Raw genomic sequence first — 21,744 nt, 5'->3', positions numbered from 1 at the left:
TGTACTACACAGTGGATAGCAGTAATACTAGGGTTTTTTTCTCTGACCATCTGCACAAATCCTGAGCGACATCCAAGCATTGATAGTGCACCGTCTTTGCATACGCCTATCAGTTTCTGCCATGGTAACTCATTTTTACGAAAGAATTCAGAGACGGCTGCCATTATATGAATTGCTTTTGAAGTTGTCTTTAACTCTGTAGAAAACATTAACTCTTCTTTAATTGCTTCATTTTCTATATAGCAAACGAAAGCTAGCACTTGGCAACAATTCGCAATGCCAGTACTCTCGTCTAACTGTACTGCAAAAAACTGGGATTTAACAGCTGTAACTAATTGATTTTGTATGTCTTCGGCCATATCATCAATCCGACGTTTCACAGTATTGTCAGAAAGCGGTATTTGTGAAATTTTTTGTTTACTTTCTGACCCAAGAACAATATCAGCAGCTTTCAATAAACAGGGTTTGACTAGTGTCTCTCCGATAATATGACTTTTCTTGGTCCTTTAAATAAGTAGCGATAACTCATACGAGGCTTCCAGTACCTTTTCTTATGTCTGAGTGAAGGATCCAGCAGTGTCCAACTTCATCCGTTTCAAATTATCACATTTTGCAGCAAAAAATTCCTTCGGCTTCTCTTTCAATGCACCATGCTTTGCCCACAAATGGTGTTCCAGACGAGAAGGTCTCATGGAATCATTGCTCAATACCTCATAGCAAATAACACATTGTGGCTGGTCAACACCATTTTTTTTGTATAGAAGCAAAACCGTATTTGATATAATCATCATTATATTTACGTTTTTTCACAACCCTCATGGTGGAGTAAAAAGAAAACAAGAAGTTAACATTATAATTTCGCACTAACACTGATTTTTCTGAGGCACAACTGTGAAAGATTCAATGCAATTTCAGCAAAATCCAATACATCAGATGTGTCAACAACTGCAAGCAACCAAATGAAATAAAGGAAAGCTACTGTCATCTGTCGGCACCTCAGATGACTGCCTGTGAGGAGTGGGGTGAAGAACGGGGAAGCGCAGCCGCAGCGCAGGTAGTCAGACCTGGTGGCCGAGCAGGGCTCTTGCTGGGAGAAACAGGCTTTTCCTAGATTAGGGTGGAAACAGCCCACAGGCACCCTAAGAATTTGCTACCTGTTCTGCAGTGATGTTCTGAGCAGTGCATCCCGGGGTTTTATGTGAAAATCGTTTTCGTGCCCCTATCTTTCGTTACTTATAAACGAAATGTCATACGTTTTGAGATAACATCAATGAATTGGTTGTCAAATTTTGCAGTAATTAAGTAAGGTCATAAATACACCTCACACATCGCTGGAAGGTGTGCACAGTGCCAAGCAGTTATCTCTGTACTCATACCAAAAGAAGCTATTGTTGCAGCAAAGAATGTACACTAATTTCAAACAAAATTATGCCATAATTCAAAAATCAGAAGAAAAATAACTGTTTTGTCAGATAAGTAACTCACTAATGGACTTCATTGTCTACCTAGCTGGGTTATGTTTCATTGTTAGCACTCACAACAATATTTCCAGAATGGTGTGAAGTACTCTGCTCAGAGCCAACACTTGTACTAGTTTCGCATTCACGTCATGCACATTTTGCTGGTGACAAAGGTCATAACCCTGCCGTCCAAATTACGAACCCGCCAGTTCATTTGAAGCGTATAAAACCTGTTAAAGTCACTGTAATCGCATCACATGGGGATACGCGGGTTGACAGGGTAATAAAACGGCATTTTTCCAGTTATGCAGTATAAGTGATTATTACTCTGATGAACATAGCCTCCTACGGCTAAAAGTTATAACATGGTTACTTCAGTTTATGTGTACAATTGTATGGAATAGTTAATACCTGACTTTTCTGTTTTCCAATTGTCAGAAGTAAGTTGTTTACAAGTCTGATGTATTAGAATTAACACATATCGCCTTCATAATTTTGAAGTTTCTGTGTGTGACATTCTAAATGTGATATTCAAAATCTGTATGTTCTAGGATAGGTTACTGAGATAGGATTGCAGGAAGTGGGATGCCAAACGATTTCATTTAGCACCATAATCTATCATTAATGCTGCACATTCATTTTTATTAAAATATCAATATTAAAAAGAAATATTAGGTTTATACCGCTAACTCCACCCATGCCCCCCTTGCAACATCATCCACCAGTTTGGGAACCTCTGTTCTATAGGAACTCACACTTGTAAACTCATAATTTTATGTTGTGCAATCTGAACCTCTGAAATGCCTCTCCAAGTCTGGCTTCACATTCTTCAAATGAAACTTCAAACCTGACAACATCATCTAAATATATGAACATCTCATGTCATAGAAGTCCAGTTAGTACTGTTTGACTCAACCCCTGAAAAGTGGCTCCACTAGCTATTATTCCAATCAGTAACCTCTTGTCCTTGTAATGTGCTTCTGGTGTAGAGAAGGCTATTTTCTCTCAATATTTCTCATTCAACAGTATGTGATGGTAGCCCTTTGCATAGTGGTGAAGTACAAGGGCTATTGGGAAAGTAAGTTCTGATTGGTTACAAAATGGAAATCACTGTGAAAATCTGATGAAGCTTTGCACAAATGTGCCACTAATATGCCTGCTGATCACATCACATCACTCTTCTCAGTTCTGAGTGCACAATGAGAATGTGAAGATGCCTAGGAAATAGTATATCCCACCAAGTGTCAGGGCCTGGTGAGAAATTTCACCTGACGTCATGCAGCCCATATAAACCAACTGTCAAGTTGTTCCTTCCTCATGACAACTCTCAGTTGCACTCTGCAGGGGCAATGAAGATGCTCTTGCAGCATTTTCAGTGGGAAGTGTTAGATGACCCACAATACAGCCCATAACTGGCTGGTCTGAGTTTCATCTCAGCTCACATGAACTGGTGGATTTGAAGACAATGTTGTGGCACAGTCAAAGAGCTGTAGATCAGCAAAGGGTATTAGTGGAAAGCACAGGAGACTGCCTTCTATGACAAGAGTATTGGAAAGTTGGCACAATGCTATAACAGATGTGTAAGTTGGAACAGCAGCTATGTAGAGAAGTAGCCTAATGTGTAGCTAATTGCTGCAAATAAAACATTTTTGATTTTCACAGTGGTTTCCATTCCAGGACTGATCAAAACTTACTTTCTGAATAACCCTCATATTTGGCTTTCCCTAAGCTCTCTAAAATTTTGGATATTGGGTACCAGAAATACAGTGCCAATGCAGTTGTCATTTAACATTTGGTAGGCTACGACTGTCCTCCACTTTTGCTTCCCTGATGGAGCCATCTTATTTAGAATCATCAATAATGGAAAAAATCAAGAAACATGTAATATTATGCAATATGTAGTTCAATAACAGAAGTTATTTTTTCTTCATGTAAGTGAGCCATTCAAACATTTTTTTTAATCTGTTAACTTGTGACCAGTCTCTTGGTCCACTGAAACTATACTATGTATTTGATAATCCTTGCTTTCTGCCATGTGGTATTGTGCCTCTCTTCACCTTGGGACATTTTAACATAGCTTCTGCTTCCATGGTACTCAAAATACATATGACACAAGTGCACTGCAGGTCAATATACTCCCATTTGCAACAGGCGCGTCTCCATTATTCCTTCTGTCAGACATGTCGTCTGCACATCAATCCTTAAAATCTTTTAATCTCTTGGGGCTATTCATATAAAGTCTCACAGGTTCTCTTTCCTTTCCATCTGCTGCTCAACTTTGTTCCTTGTTTCTCATAGATGTGGTGCCCTGTCACTTCTTATTGCTTCGCTCCAGAGGTCTCCATATTTCTGATACTACCTTGATTCCTACTGATACTTTTGGTGTCACATTAGCCCCTGTAATCCATCTCTCTCAGCTGCCCAATGTCCACTACATGCAACACTGTTCCTTTCTTGGTAGCTCTGTCCTAGTTCAGCTCCTGTTCCACCTGTAACAATACTGTATTTCCTTGTGGGAGTGGCTTTCCTTTGTACTCAACAATGCTAATTATGCTAACCTGAGTGACACTACCTACTATGAAACTTTGATGTTACCATGCTTCCCTGTGTGTGTTACATTTATGAAATTATTTCTGCTCTTACAGCCTACACAGTACAGCTTTGTGGCACAGGTAGATTGCATTCTCACGCTGTTATTTTGTTTTCCGGTTTCTGAGTCTATATATTTACCAGCCTAGCATTGGCATTACACTGTCAGGCTAAGTGTCCAGTTACTGTACAAATATAACATTTCACAGGTCTTGTCTTATCGCACAGTCCTAATTGCCCTTGAAGATAACACTGATGACACACTATTGGCCGCATGTTTCCAATTTCTCTGTGCTGACCTCTGCATAGTGTTTCATCTGTGCTCCTCAGCAGTCATGGAGGCTAAGGTATCCATTTCTGTGCTGCATAATAATTCAGCTACAATGCGTATATTTTTCTGACCTGACTTTCTTTGTGCAGCTGCATGATGGCATTCTCTCTCTTTTACTTAAAACAGTGATCTCGCAGGTGATTGGATTCGCCAAGCTTTTCTTCAGATGAAGCAACTGAGCCTTCTTCTGTTAATACTAGTTTCACTGCTTGGGCTATTGTTAAAATAATCTCATCTTGTTCTCACGAGTCTCTTAATACTCACATCTTCAATTCAATCTATGAACACTGTGTGCAATTCCCAATTAGAATGTGGCTGCCCAGAATGTCTGATGCTCTCATCACTCCTTGGGTGGTTTCTCAATATTGGTGTTGCAATGTGTCAATGCAACTTGCCCATTCCGCCATACTTTCAGGCCCTCTGTCTCCTAGAGAATGATACACAAATAGTAGTCCAAAATCTGTTATGACTTGCAGTTCTCCTATAGAATTCCCTTCTCATCTGCTGAAGTAGCTGTCAAATGGCATACCACCAGATTTCTTTGGGTGGCTCCCAGTTTACTAGTTGTAACAAGTTTTAATAGTGCACTGTGGCAATGGCTTGGTATTAGTTCAAGGGCTAAATCATAAATCATCTATGACCCCAGGTAGCTGAATTCTCTTGGCATTAATGGTGTGACACAGAAATTGAACTTCTAATGCTTCAAACACACACTTCAATAGATTGATGAGTAAACCATGTTAACAGAGGTGAGTGAAGATTGATTATAAATGTTACAGGCGTTCCATTTTGGAGTTTGAAATCATCAAAATATCATCTATATAGACAAGGGATCACAAATTTAGCATTGGAGGGCAGCGTGGAGGGTAAAAATCGTAGAGGGAGACCGAGAGATGAGTACACTAAGCAGATTCAGAAGGATGTAGGTTGCAGTAGGTACTGGGAGATGAAGCAGCTTGCACAGGATAGAGTAGCATGGAGAGCTGCATCAAACCAGTCTCAGGACAACAACAACAACAACAACAACATAGACATAACATAAGCCAAGATCATGACTTCATCCCTAAAAGCACTGGAAGGTTTATGCAGCATTGCACGATCCAAAAAGCATTCAAGTAAACTCTTAACAGGCCAAATGGTGTATGGTCTTATGTATGCCTTTCAGAGCAATGGGTATTTGATAGAAAACATGTACCAAGTATGTTATTGAGGAGACATATTTACCACAGATGCTGAATGAGAAATCTTCAACGTGCAGAACAGATTACAAATCAGGAACAGCTCTGGTGTTAAGCAGTCAGTAATCATCACAAGGGCCCTAGCCATTGGTCTTACTTGGAACTACAGGGAGAGGCAAGGCACAATTGCTGTTTGATGGACAACAAATCCCTTGGGTGAACATAAAAGAAACTTCCTGTTCACTATCTTCTATCTCTCAGGTTGAGTATGAACTGATGGTCCTAGCATTGTTAGAATATGATGTACTGTTGAGTGCTGTACAGGTGCTACTGTGAGTAGTTGCTGAGTGATCTCCAGGAACTGTTAAAGGAGTTCTAAATATGAAAAACCACCAGTGATCACACATACAGCAGTTTTGTCTATGCATCATAAATGTCCATGGCTATCTAAATTAATGGTTGTATCATCAACACTGTGGTGGTGAAGATCCCCTAGCAGGCTGTAAAATGATAAAAAAATCTGCTTCAAGGATGGAAAAACAAATTACAACACCAAAAACTAATTAATGTAGAATAATGAAATTTTGGGACTACATTTGTCTAAGTAACATATTTAAGTGATTAACATTGTAAGATCAGAGGTTAATGTAAGTGCAAGATATGCTGCTACAAATGTGAAATGCTGGTACATTAATAACTGGTGTAATCATCAGAATGTTGAATGCAAGCATTCAGATGTGCATGCATTGTGTCATACAGGTGCCAGATGTTGGTTTGCGTGATGGGATTCCTTGCCTTGTGCACTTCATCAGCCAATACAGGGATGGTTAATGTTGTTTCTGGATGATGCTGAAGTTGTCATCCGGTGATATTCAATATGTGCTTGATTGGAGGCAGATCTGGTGATTGATCAGGGCAAGACAACATTCCAACACTCTGTAGAACATGCTGGATTACAACAGTGGTACGCGGGCAAGCATTATCATGTTGGGGGGAAAAAAAATAGGAATGCTTTTCATGAATTGCAGTATAATAGGTCAAATCACCAGACTGATGCACAATCTTGCTGACAGGATGTGTGAGATAACCACAAGAGTGCTTCTCCTGTCATATGAAATAACACCGCAAACCTTAACTCCAAGTGTATGTCCAGTGTGCTTAGCATACAGAAAGGTTGTGAGTCTGGCCGCCTCCTAACCGACACACAGCCATAACTAGGTCACTCTGGATAGTTATGCCTAGATATTTTATGGCAGATGCTGTCTCCAGCTGTTTGTTATCAGTAGTGTAGCCGTAAAGTAGTCCCAGTATATTACATTTATTCATGTTCAGCGTGAACTGCCAGAGTCTGCACCATTCATCAATTCTCTGCAAGTCATTATGCAAATTCTTACTATCTTCTGGCATTGCTACTTTGGTATAAACAACTGCATCATCTGTGAATAACCGTAAAGAGCATCTGACGCTTTCTACTATATCATTTATATATATTCTGTACAGCAATTGTCACACCACACTTCCCTGTGGTAGTCCACATATTACCTTTACATCTGTCGATATAGTTCCATTAAGAGCGACGTGCTGAGTTCTATCTGCAAGAAAGTCTTGAATCCAATTGCAGGTCTGCTCCGATACTCCGTAAGCTCATATTTTTTTTCAAATGGCTATGTGGGACGGTGTCAAATGACCACTGAACATGTTCCATAACTCTACAACAGCTTGACATCAACAATATAGATCTATAATTGTGTGGATCTGCCTTTCTTAAATGAGAATGACCTGCACTTTTTCCAGCCATTAGGTACCTTCCGTTGCTTAAGTGATCTAAGATAAATTACTGCTAGACGGGGAGCAAGTTCTTTTGCATAATCTTTATAGTATCCTTTAGGTCACTCATCTGGTCCTGAAGCCTTTCCACTACTGAGCAATTGTAGCTGCTTTTCAATTCCATGACCGGTTATCTCAATATCTACCATTTCGATGTTCACATGACGATTGAAAGGAGGGATGGTGTTATGATCTTCTGCAGTGAAACAACTTTGGAAGACCAAATTTGGTTTTGTCCTTCTCTTTGTTATCTTCTGTTTCTGTGCCAGTGTGGTTGCTGAGAAAATGAATAGATGATTTTGACCCACTTACTGATTTTACATATGACCAAAATCTCTTAGGGTTTTTACTCAGGTCGTTTGACAATATCTTACTTTCAAAGTCATTGAACACTTCTCTCATTGCTGTCCTTATGCTCATTTTCACTTCATCCAGCTTTTGTTTGTCAGCAAGGTTTTTACTTTTCTTGAATCTGAGATGAGGTGCTCTTTGTTTACGTAGTGCTTTTCTAACATGGCTATTAAACCACAGTGAATCTTTCCCATCCATTAAAACCTAACTTGGGACATACTTATCTAGAGCATATTGAGCGATGCCTTTGAATATTTGATGCTGACTGCTGAGATACTCTGAAATTTGTATCCTGTCACCATTGCTGAGCAAATATATCTCCCTACTTTTCCTAACATTCCTTGTAGGACCTGTCACCATAGATGCTGTCGCAGCCTTACGATCACTGATACCTTCCTCTACATTAACTGATTCAATAAGTTCAGGACTGATTGTTGCCAGGAGGTCTAAAATGTTACTCTCATGAGTTGGTTCTCTAACTATCTGCTCAAGGTAATATTCGGACACATGATTCCCTGTCTCTGGCACCAGTTTTGATGGCATAACACTCTCAATCTATATCTGACAAGTTGAAGTCACCCCCTATTACAGCAGCATGATCATGAACATTACTAATGGTATTCTGCAAGCTCTTTCTGAAGTTCTCTCCAACTACAAATCCTGACCCAGATAGTCTATAAAAGCATCCAATCACCATTTTTGACTGTTCTTTGGTACTCAATTTCACCCAGATTAATTCAAATCAGAATCCGTGATAACCTCACTAGATTTCATCAAATTTTTTTAATGCAATAAACATACTGGCACAATTGGTGACTAGCCTATCCTTATGATAAATATTCCAGTCTGAACTTAAGATTTTGCTGTCATTGACATCTGGCTTCAACCAGCTCTCTGTTCCCAATGCTATCTGTGCATTATAACCTTCAATAAGCAATACTAATTGTGGGACCTTTCCTTGGATGCTCCTGCAGTTTATTAAAATCATATTAATCTTTTCTATTTCTGATCTGTGAGAACCTAGATTCTCTGAGGTCACTGTGGCAGATTTAACAGGCAAATCATGTTTGCTCCCAAGGAAGGGGTCCTCTAACCTAAAAAATTCCCCATGTGCATGCCACACATACTCCGCTACCCTATTAGCCACTTCCTGCATGTAATGCATGCCTGACCTGTTAAGGGGAACCGTACAATTCTGCACCCAATAGCAGAAGTCAAGAAATTTGCATCCAATACTGTCTCTGAGCTGTCTGAGCCTTTCGTTTAGACCTTCCACTCTGCTGCGAACCAGAGGACCATAATCAACCCTGGGTATGATGCTACAAATAGACAGCTTAGTCTGCACCCCACATGCATTGCTAGTTGCCTTCACCAAATCAGCAAATCAGCCAGCCACTGAAAGGAGCCGAGGATGGCCTCAGAACCCAAGCGGCAGGCATCATTTGTGCCGACATGTGCCACTATATGCAGCAGGTTGCACCCAGTGGGCTCTATGGCCACTGGCAGGGCCTCCTCCACATCACGGATGAGACCTCTTGGCAAACATACCGAATGCACACTGTAATTCTTTCTTGCCTTGCCTGCTATCTCCCTGAGGGGCTCCATCACCCACCTAACATTGTAGGTCCCAGTGACTAACATACCCACCTTCTGTACTCATCCAGACTGGACAGGAAAATCGACCACTGGCACAATAGCAGAGGCATCTTGTGCTGGCTCAGAGTTATCATCAACACAGGGAAGCACCTTGTACCTTCAGCTAAGACATAGGGAGCCAACCACACAGCCTGCTCCATCTTTCACCTTCCGCCCAGTGACACACGAACCCACCACTGTCTGCCACCCACTCTGGAGTGAGGACAGACTAGTAAGATGTTGTGTATTGGAAGCTGCAGTGACGTCTGGGCCACCAGGGATTCCAGTGACACCAAAGGTGTCGCAGGTCTCATCACTGGAACCCCAACGTCACCACAATTTTGAGTGTTAGCTAGAAGCTTGTCAATGGTAACCAACGCAGCTTCCAGCTGTTTATGGACAGCAGCCAACTCTCCTTGTGTCTGCTCACAACAAGCACAGTCCCTAGCCATATTGTACTGTGTATAAAATAAATATAGGGTCTCAAATGGTGCTAACTGAGTTTGAAAATATACCAAAAGAGAATAGAGTGACACAAAAACTTGGTGTGCAGATTTCTCACTGAAATCTGAGACCACAAACTATTAAACAGAAATACATTTCTCTACATGTAAAATTTACACTAGTAAGCTGCCCTACACAAGGATATCCACAAGACTTACACCAAACAACAAAAATTACTATTAATTTTCTAACCACTAGTCTACAAAGTAAAATACACATGTACAGATCACTTCTTTGCAGAAGCACGTGAACAATAAACAAAGACTGAATTAATTTACAGTTTATCACACAAGTGCTGCTGCTGTTCTGCCGCACGTCCTCTTGGCTTGGCAGCTGCCGCTACAAATGTGTTTCCCTAGAGAAAGAGTGATGTCTGAATAAGTTCCATGCTATAGTCCACACTTCAGATGAAAAACATACAAATTTCACCCAATGCAAACAAAGTGGTTGTATTCTTGTTCATTCCACCTCCACATTGAGAAAACTTGTGCTATGTCAAAGGAAAAATTGGCACAGAGCAATGTCACTACTATGTCTCTGCAACCAAAAAGCATGCATATGTGTATTTTTTGGTCATGTCACTTTGCATTTATGGGCTAACAGCAAGTAGTTTAGCTTGTCATTCATTTCTTTAGGTTTTTCAAAGACCATTGTAAATTAATTTTAATAATTAATCACCATTTAGAGAAAGCACTTTATCCATGTGTTGCTTTCATGTACTGTCATTACAAATTTGGTAACATGTTGAAAGTGTGTGTATGCTAATTTAGTTGTTGTTAGACATTCTCTGAATGGAGATTAAATATTAAAATAAATTTACAGCAGTTTTCCAAAAAGTTTTATTCACAAGCATACAGTATCATTATCTGAAGGCATAATTGAGATCAATATCTTTAGTGACTCCTGCAGTGCTGCGTGGAATTAGCCGAGCAGTCTAAGGCGCTGCAATTATGAACTGTACGGCTGGTCCCGGCGAAGGTTTGAGTCCTCCCTCGGGCATGGGTGTGTATGTTTGTCATTAGGGTAATGTAGGTTAAGTAGTGTGTAAGCTTAGGGACTGATGAGTTAAGTGTCATAAGATTTCACACACATTTGAACAACTCCTGCAGTGACCAGAACAGGAATACTCATTTTGCAGGTGTGCTCATAAATGTATTTCAAGAGGAAAAACATGGTAGTAATAAGTTAGAGGTTATTAATGAAAAGTTCCTCAAATCTGGTCATGTCCATGTGGATGCCAACTCAATTCATGCAGCTATTGAGAAAACAAAGCAGAATGCTACTGCAAAAATTGATATATTTCGAGATTGGCCAGATTTGGTCAGATTAGTTCCTAGAAAACCACTGATCTATGTAGTTCAACTTGTGAAAAATCTTCTTAATTTCAGTGAACTTTGTCAGTGCTATGTTCAAGGAAAACAAAATGTTTTGAGAAAGACAGTTCCGTAGCCGAAGACAAAATGGTTGCAATACATGTACAATTCACCTGGAAACATGTTCTATATATTTATCTTCAGTCCACAAGAGATACCTGAGATATTAAATGTAACAATGAAGAAAACATCTGGTGAGTCATGACTTGCAACCCATTCCCACAACAAAGACCTACAGCTATTAATGGGCTTTATACGCCCTATGAGAAAAGCATTTTACTAGTACTGCAACTGTGTAGAGTACTCATCAGATAAAAATAATGGTGAATAATTTTACAGTGTGAAAACTACATTTTATTCAAGATTTAAAGAGTTGTTTCATATTCCTCTACTGTGGAGAAAGCCTTCAAATATTGTAACATATAGCATTACGTAACATTGTTTCTCTTTGTATCCAAATACAGGGAGAAGACAGAAATATAAAACACTCACTAATTTTAACTATGCAAGGGCTATAAGATAACATTGTTTCTTTTTGTATCCACATACAGGGAGAAGAGAGAAATATAGAACATTCACAAATTTTAATTGTGCAAGGGCTATAAGAATCATCTCCGGAGGAAATATTAGGGACAATACTGTGGCTTATTTCCAAAAACTTGCGTAATAACCATAGTAAACATGTACATTCTAAAAACCGTATTACTTGTTAAAAGAATGCAGCCCAACATATGTTCCAATTTGTATCAGTACAATACCAGAAATAAAGAAAAATTCTACATCAGCAGCCACCAAAGAGCACTCTATGGAAAGGATCCACAATATGCAGGTTTAAAATTAGCCAACGCACAGCACTGTTAAGTTATGATCTTACCCACAATGAAGCTTAAATTTCAGCTAAAGAAATTCCTGTTACAAACTCCATTTTACACATTAGAAGAATATCATACTTACATGCAGAATAAGAAGTGCTTCGAAAAAATATGTAAATAGCATTATGTAAACCATTTGCAAAAGAATGTATTATTGTGCTATGTATCACTGATTCATCAGGTCCAAGTGGTTTCACTCAATACCAGACAACTAACTGAAACTATTCGCCATCAATTTAAGCCGTTATATGATGTTTTCACTCACTCACTGGGTTTGAGTGATCATATTTATTTTGTAAAGCCTCATTGCCGGTTTTGTAAAGAGCTTATTGCTACTGCTGTGGAAGATGAGTTGCCACTGTTGTTGTGGTAAACCAAGTTTGTGAGCTCATGAAATGGCTTCTAGTGCAGCTCACCACTAAGAAAATTCCTCACTGCCACTATTACACAGTTGCACCCTAGGATCAGGTAACAGGATAGGAGAAAGAAGGTTCTCCAGTGCTGCAACAAGTTAGCAACAAAGTCACACAAATGAGTTGAAAAGCTTTACTTATCTTTGTGATTTGTCAAATAATTAAGTCTGCAGCACTGCATGTAATATAACACAAAAAAGGCCCCCAATGGCTAAGTGCAAAGAATCATAGGTAACTCCACAGTACATAGCAAATGCAATTTACAACTGTCTGTTCACTTCTAAGAGTTAACTAAACAATGTCCCCTGTTTAAGTCAGCCCTGGATGATGATCTACAACCAAGTGGATGAGAGCTGCTCTTCTAACTTCTGAATAGGCTTCTGTCCGTTGTCGTCTGCCCAATGGTGGATTATACTTGATGGACAATTGGCCAAGGTGAAGCTAATATCTTCGTTGTCAGTGCCCCCATGGCACTGGTGGAACTTGCACAAGTGGCAAGTCTGTATGGCACTGGCATCAGCTAGCACCTTTGGGCCTGTGGTGCTTTTGCTCTGGCTCTGGCTTGTTCAGATGGCACAGCAATTTATATACTTTTACAGTCTTTTCAGTTAAACATGAAACATAAGTAGTTTTGGGTTCAAATTAATGATGATGTAAATAAAATAGAAAGAAACTTCCACATGGGAAAAATATATCAAAAACAAAGATTCCAAGACTTACCAAGCGGGAAAGCGCCGGCAGACAGGCACATGAACAAAACACACAAACACACACACAGAATTACTAGCTTTCGCAACCGATGGTTGCTTCTTCAGGAAGGAGAGGGAAAGACGAAAGGATGTGGGTTTTAAGGGAGAGGGTAAGGAGTCATTCCAATCCTGGGAGCGGAAAGACTTCCCTTAGGGGAAAAAAAGGACAGGTGTACACTCGCACACACAAACACACACATATCCATCCGCACATACACAGACACAAGCAGACATATTTAAAGGCCTTTGTTTTTGAAGCATAAGTAGGTTTGACAACTTTTGTAGAGACAAATAAAGTATCTAATATCAAAAAGATATAAATAAAAAGTACATTTATAAAAATAAAGTGCATTCAAAATGTGTGTATGTACCCACTGAAATATTAATTTTCATACTTGTGTCATTCAATATCAATCTTTTGTTGGTTTTAAAAGTTTAATATCTGGTGCTACACTGAAGATTTGTGTATATATAAATGAACACTCTCTTTTTTAATGCGTTTTTATTAGATCATGCTGAAGAAAATTTACAGTCTAATTAATACTGCAAGACTGCTTGCACTCTTTCATCTTAAAAGGTACTAATAAAATATAAATTAATGTACTTTTGCAACAAATTAAAGTGATAGTTTGCATTTATTACAAGTCTTCTGGTCCAGACTGTATACAAATTAGGTTCCTTTCAGAGTATGCTGATGCATTAGCTCCATACTTAACAATTGTATACAGCTGTTCTCTCGATGAAAGATCCATACCCAAAGACTGGAAAGTTGCACAGGTCACGCCAATATTCAACAAAGGTAGTAAGAGTAATCCACTAAATTACAGGTCCATATCATTAACGTCAATATGCAACAGGATTCTGGAACATATCTTGTGTTCAAACATTATGAATTACCTATATTACTGTTGTCTATTCACACACAGTCAACATAGGTTTAGAAAACATTATTCTTGTGAAACACAACTAGCTCTTTATTCACATGAAGTGTTGAGTGCTATTGACAAGAGATATCGTCTCAGTTATGTGACTGGATTAGTGACATATTTTGTCAGAGAGAAGAATCACTGAGTTAAACAGAAGTGATTTCTTGGATTCCCCAAGGTGGTGTTATAGGCCCTTTGCTGTTCCTTATATATATGAACAATTTGGGAGACAATCTGACCAGCCATCTCAGGTTGTTTGCAGATGATGGTTTATCCACTAGTAAAGTCATCAGAAGATCAGAACAAACTGCAAAATGATTTAGAAAATATATCTGTATAGTGTGAAAATTGACAACTGACACCAAATAACGAAAACTGTGAGGTCATCCACATGAGTGCTAAAAGGAATTCATTAAACTTCAGTTACACAGTAAATCAGTCAAATCTGAAGGCCATAAATTCAACTAAATACCTGGGAGTTACGGTTATGACAACTTACATTGGAAGGAATGCATAAAAAATGTTGTGAGGAAGGCAAACCAAAAACTGCATTTTATTGGCAGAACACTTAGAAAATGTAACATTTCTACTAAGGAGACTGCCTACACCACACTTGTCCATCCTCTTTTAGAATACTGCTGCATGGTGTGGGATCATTTCCAGATAGGACTGACTGACAGAGTACATTGAAACAGTTCAAAGAAGGGAGGCATGTTTTGTATTATTGCAAACTATGGGAGAGAATGTCACTGAAATGATGCAGGATTTGTGCTGGATGTCATTAAAAGAAAGGCGTTTTTCATTGCAATGGAATCTTCTCACAAAATTCCAATCACCATCTTTCTCCTCCGAATGTGAAAATATTTTGACACTGATCTACATAGGGAGAAATTATCACCATGATAAAATAAGGGAAATCAGAGCTTGTACAGAAAGATATAGGTGTTCGTTCTTCCCGTGCACTATACGAGATTGGAATAATAGAAAATTGTGAAGATGCTTTGATGAACCATCCGCCAGGCACTTAAATGTGATTTGCAGAGTATCCATGTAGATGTAGCTGTAGATGTAGAAACAGCCAAATGGCTTCAGATTTTATTTCCCAGTATGTTATATGCCAATTGCCTTCCGTGTATGTTACACAAAATTGCAAGAAGAGGTGTGATCAAATTATCCTGATGTGGACAAATAAATTTCCTGTGGCAAGAAAATCTAATTGGAAGTTCCACCATAGGTACAGAAATTTAATGGACAAATATCTTCACTGCCCCTGCCCCCGCAGCCTGATCTTAACAGTAGGGTTTTTGGCTTCGTTTGCTGAGGTTTACTGCATCAACTACATCAACATAGATAAAATCCTTTGTGAACCTGATTGTGAAGGATCAAGTGCTATTAAAACTGTGAAAGAGGTCTTCACCTATACCTTGTCTGGAAACTTGGCATCATTGCCAAATTTTCACTGGTATCAAACGCCATCACATGACTGGAGGCTGCTGGTACTCAACAGTGTGATGCCCTGGATACTGTGCAGAGTGAGTTGGGTTGAACTCATGGTCATTCAGCTGGCAAAGTGGACAACTTGCAAGGTGCTTGGGACATGTACCAAGCAAGGTGGCACAGTGGTTAGCACACTGGACTTGCATTCAGGAGGATGATGATTGAAACCCACATCCAGCCATTCTGATTTAGGTTTTGTGTGATTTCCCTAAATCACTCCAGGCAAATGTCAGGATAGTTCTTTTGAAAAGGCATGGCCAATTTTCTTTCCCATCAATTCCTATTCTGATGTAGCCAATGACCTTGCTGTTTGGTTCCTTCCCCCAAACCAACCAACCATGCGACATATGATCTTCGGATATAAATAACTGGTAATGAGGAAGAAAAAACTAAAATAGAAGAAGAAAAGAAAATTCATTTAAATTTAGCAGCATCTAGCTATGACAAGAAAAAGACTGACAAAGAGAAAGGTGGGGAAAACCAAAGCATGTATTTCCTATTCATTAATTTGCAAAAGTGTTACCTCCTTTTTATACAGTATGTTAAAATTTGCAGAAGTGTTTACACCCTTCTCATACAGTGGGATAGCTTTCTATTAATGGTCACTGTAGGCTCTCTGTAACTAATAAGCACATATAAATGCTGTTATTTATGTAATCTAAAAGTTTTATAGAACGTTTGTTAGTCAAATCTTTTCTGAAATTGGTTGTTTTTGTACTGAATTAGTTTCAGTAACTTTGAGACTTTCGTAATTTTTATGACATCTATTAATTGCCTACTCACTGTTTTGAGCAGCACAATAAAATCAGATAACAATGATAATAATAATAATAATAATAATAATAATAATACTTTATTCAACATCTCGTGGAAGCCCAGGAAAAGAATAGGCCTCTGGTATGTTCTGCCAGTCGTAAAAGGCGACGAAATGAACAAGATGGTGATTGGAATTTTGTGAGAAGATTCCATTGCAATGAAAAACGCCTTTCTTTTAATGACATCCAGCACAAATCCTGCATCATTTCAGTGACATTCTCTCCCATAGTTTGCAATAATACAAAACATGCCTCCCTTCTTTGAACTGTTTCAATGTACTCTGTCAGTCAGTCCTATCTGGAAATGATCCCACACCATGCAGCAGTATTCTAAAAGAGGATGGACAAGTGTGGTGTAGGCAGTCTCCTTAGTAGAAATGTTACATTTTCTAAGTGTTCTGCCAATAAAATGCAGTTTTTGGTTTGCCTTCCTCACAACATTTTTTATGCATTCCTTCCAATGTAAGTTGTCATAACCGTAACTCCCAGGTATTTAGTTGAATTTATGGCCTTCAGATTTGACTGATTTACTGTGTAACTGAAGTTTAATGAATTCCTTTTAGCACTCATGTGGATGACCTCACAGTTTTCGTTATTTGGTGTCAGTTGTCAATTTTCACACTATACAGATATATTTTCTAAATCATTTTGCAGTTTGTTCTGATCTTCTGATGACTTTACTAGTGGATAAACCATCATCTGCAAACAACCTGAGATGGCTGGTCAGATTGTCTCCCAAATTGTTCATATATATAAGGAACAGCAAAGGGCCTATAACACCACCTTGGGGAATCCAAGAAATCACTTCTGTTTAACTCAGTGATTCTTCTCTCTGACAAAATATGTCACTAATCCAGTCACATAACTGAGACGATATCTCTTGTCAATAGCACTCAACACTTCATGTGAATAAAGAGCTAGTTGTGTTTCACAAGAATAATGTTTTCTAAACCTATGTTGACTGTGTGTGAATAGACAACAGTAATATAGGTAATTCATAATGTTTGAACACAAGATATGTTCCAGAATCCTGTTGCATATTGACGTTAATGATATGGACCTGTAATTTAGTGGATTACTCTTACTACCTTTGTTGAATATTGGCGTGACCTGTGCAACTTTCCAGTCTTTGGGTATGGATCTTTCATCGAGAGAACAGCTGTATACAATTGTTAAGTATGGAGCTAATGCATCAGCATACTCTGAAAGGAACCTAATTTGTATACAGTCTGGACCAGAAGACTTGTAATAAATGCAAACTATCACTTTAATTTGTTGCAAAAGTACATTAATTTATATTTTATTAGTACCTTTTAAGATGAAAGAGTGCAAGCAGTCTTGCAGTATTAATTAGACTGTAAATTTTCTTCAGCATGATCTAATAAAAACGCATTAAAAAAGAGAGTGTTCATTTATATATACACAAATCTTCAGTGTAGCACCAGATATTAAACTTTTAAAACCAACAAAAGATTGATATTGAATGACACAAGTATGAAAATTAATATTTCAGTGGGTACATACACACATTTTGAATGCACTTTATTTTTATAAATGTACTTTTTATTTATATCTTTTTGATATTAGATACTTTATTTGTCTCTACAAAAGTTGTCAAACCTACTTATGCTTCAAAAACAAAGGCCTTTAAATATGTCTGCTTGTGTCTGTGTATGTGCGGATGGATATGTGTGTGTTTGTGTGTGCGAGTGTACACCTGTCCTTTTTTTCCCCTAAGGGAAGTCTTTCCGCTCCCAGGATTGGAATGACTCCTTACCCTCTCCCTTAAAACCCACATCCTTTCGTCTTTCCCTCTCCTTCCTGAAGAAGCAACCATCGGTTGCGAAAGCTAGTAATTCTGTGTGTGTGTTTGTGTGTTTTGTTCATGTGCCTGTCTGCCGGCGCTTTCCCGCTTGGTAAGTCTTGGAATCTTTGTTTTTGATATATTTTTCCCATGTGGAAGTTTCTTTCTATTTTATTTACATCATCATTAATTTGAACCCAAAACTACTTATGTTTCATGTTTAACTGAAAAGACTGTAAAAGTATATAAATTGCTGTGCCATCTGAACAAGCCAGAGCCAGAGCAAAAGCACCACAGGCCCAAAGGTGCTAGCTGATGCCAGTGCCATACAGACTTGCCACTTGTGCAAGTTCCACCAGTGCCATGGGGGCACTGACAACGAAGATATTAGCTTCACCTTGGCCAATTGTCCATCAAGTATAATCCACCATTGGGCAGACGACAACGGACAGAAGCCTATTCAGAAGTTAGAAGAGCAGCTCTCATCCACTTGGTTGTAGATCATCATCCAGGGCTGACTTAAACAGGGGACATTGTTTAGTTAACTCTTAGAAGTGAACAGACAGTTGTAAATTGCATTTGCTATGTACTGTGGAGTTACCTATGATTCTTTGCACTTAGCCATTGGGGGCCTTTTTTGTGTTATATTACATGCAGTGCTGCAGACTTAATTATTTGACAAATCACAAAGATAAGTAAAGCTTTTCAACTCATTTGTGTGACTTTGTTGCTAACTTGTTGCAGCACTGGAGAACCTTCTTTCTCCTATCCTGTTACCTGATCCTAGGGTGCAACTGTGTAATAGTGGCAGTGAGGAATTTTCTTAGTGGTGAGCTGCACTAGAAGCCATTTCATGAGCTCACAAACTTGGTTTACCACAACAACAGTGGCAACTCATCTTCCACAGCAGTAGCAATAAGCTCTTTACAAAACCGGCAATGAGGCTTTACAAAATAAATATGATCACTCAAACCCAGTGAGTGAGTGAAAACATCATATAACGGCTTAAATTGATGGCGAATAGTTTCAGTTAGTTGTCTGGTATTGAGTGAAACCACTTGGACCTGATGAATCAGTGAAAACATTCATGTAACAGCTGCAGTCTCAGTTGATTCTCACACTGAATGAAACCACTGAAACTCAGTGAGGGAGTGAAAACACTCTTATAGTTGATGTGGTCAATGAGGCTAGTTTTGTTTAGTTGTTTCATTCAACTGAAAATACCAACTGAATGAGAAAAAACAATAAACTGACCAATAAATTGTTATAAAACAGTCACTTGTCTCATCACTAGTGTTTTTAACATACTAATGGCCAATTCACATTTGCCATCATGTCATTTTATGTACTGTCCTCGCAAAATATTCTGCAATGCATTTCAAATGGTGATGAAGTAGCTGGGATCTCTTTACTTCCTCTGTTGTTTTGCCATCTGCTTCCTTAAATTCATTTTTTTCATTTTCGACTAATTACCATTAACATACATGGGTATAATCTGCATTTCCGTAAAGGAGAAAGTTTGGCCCTCAGTATTAAGAATATACTACCAGATATAATTTTGTGCATAGTTTTGTGTATTTAATTAATTTTCTAATTCATTTTCACTATTCTTAATTAATATCTTTAGCTACATATCATTATAGGGTGAAACCACTAATTGGCTTAAATTGTATTGTTAACTTATAAACAAATATAAATTCCCTAGTAATTATAAACATTTGGAAGACAAATCACTGGTATTCTTTAATTATTTATTTGGCTGTATTCGAGAATATATTAGCAAAGACAGCCCTTCATTAATTTGAAAGTAATTACCAGTTTTGCCAAAAGTATTGTTTGTATAACTATATGTGTTAATTTCATCATTTAAACAAAATTCAGCTTAACCCCAACAGTGGAAGAGACTGTTAAAAAGAAGAAAGTTTTCTGTGTATTCAGTTAATTGAATGAGTTATGTTTTAATTGTAATTTCTGTAACTTAAATATAAAACAATACATAGTTTCAGTACCTATTATTGTGATGATATGCAGGGTTTATCATAATTAATGGTGTACATGCATACAGTTGAAAGTACATGATACTAGAACCAACACGTTCTCAGTAAACATAGGGTAAAAAATGCATACTTTAAGAGCTACGGGCAACTTTTCATCTTCAGTACTGTGAAGCAAATCTCTTCTACTGCAAACTCTTTGTTTTCCATATTTTAGGAAATAGTAATGTGGACCACATCAAGAAAAAATATCTGGTGAACATTTGCTTTTAAAATGCATACCTTAAGATCTATGAGCACGTGCTTATCTGCACTGCTTGGAAACACAACTCTTCTTATGAACAATTCCTCATAACTTTTAAGGTATGCATTTTAGAGCACATGTTTACTGGATATTTTTTTCTTGTTTTGATCCCCATTACTATTTCCCAAAATATGGAAAGCAAAGAGCTTGCAGTAGAAGAGATTTGATACGCAGTATCAAAGAAGAAAAATTGCTCGTAGCTCTTTAGGTGTGCTTTTTCAACCCTATGTTTACTGAGACTTTTTTGCTTATAGTATCATGTACTTTCAACTGTAATCATGTACACCATTAATTATGATACACCCTTAATAAAGGTCTGATTTTTGGTCCCAAGTCAGTCTGTCTACAGCTGATTTTCAGACTAGAAACCTGCACTGGCATCAACTTAATGGTAAAATAAGTGTAACACCAATAGACCATGTGTTAAAGCAATGACAGTGTCTGTTCAATTTATTTGAAAGAATGTGAACTGTGTGGTTAGTGTTTAAATGCACATAGATATACAGCAGTAAACTATTGTAGCAGTATGCTGATGTTTGCCTGAAAACTATTAATGAGGCTTATTGAAAGTTAACCAATAGTGGACTGGCCATATTAACTGTGTATATTGGGGGGTTGTGAAGAGTGAAAGTAAAGAATTGTGAAAAGCAACTGTGCAACTGTTGGCTACATCACTTACAGTAGTCAGTGTTGAACTTCCACCCCCATTTTTCAGCCCGTATAACAGTACTGAAGTGGATGAAATTGTTAAGGCTAAGGGAGGAAACTTAGTAGTGAAAGTCAGCAAGGGCAAAAGTTTATGGCAGTTCGAAAAGTGGAAGCAATGTTAAAGCAAATTATGAGTAGTTTGTGTAGTATGTATACGAAAGAAGACATTAGTAGTTTGAAAGAAGACATTAGTAGAGTGGAAAATACACAGATCAAAAACGTTTTGCATCAGCCCGGTTCGCAGAACCCCTGAAGACAGACATTGATTGTGGATATTGTATCACAGATACAGTCCCTTTGACTGTTCAGAGATGTCACTCAACCCACACAAAGCTGTAAAAAGCCATGCATGAGCAGTGTCTATTAGATGGAGGGGGTCCACCAGCCGATCAGTTGTAGTCATTCCACCAGGAA

Source organism: Schistocerca gregaria, chromosome 1 (assembly GCF_023897955.1).
Source record: "Schistocerca gregaria isolate iqSchGreg1 chromosome 1, iqSchGreg1.2, whole genome shotgun sequence".
In the NCBI taxonomy this organism is placed as follows: Eukaryota; Metazoa; Arthropoda; class Insecta; order Orthoptera; family Acrididae; genus Schistocerca; species Schistocerca gregaria.
This window is presented reverse-complemented; position numbering follows the sequence as displayed.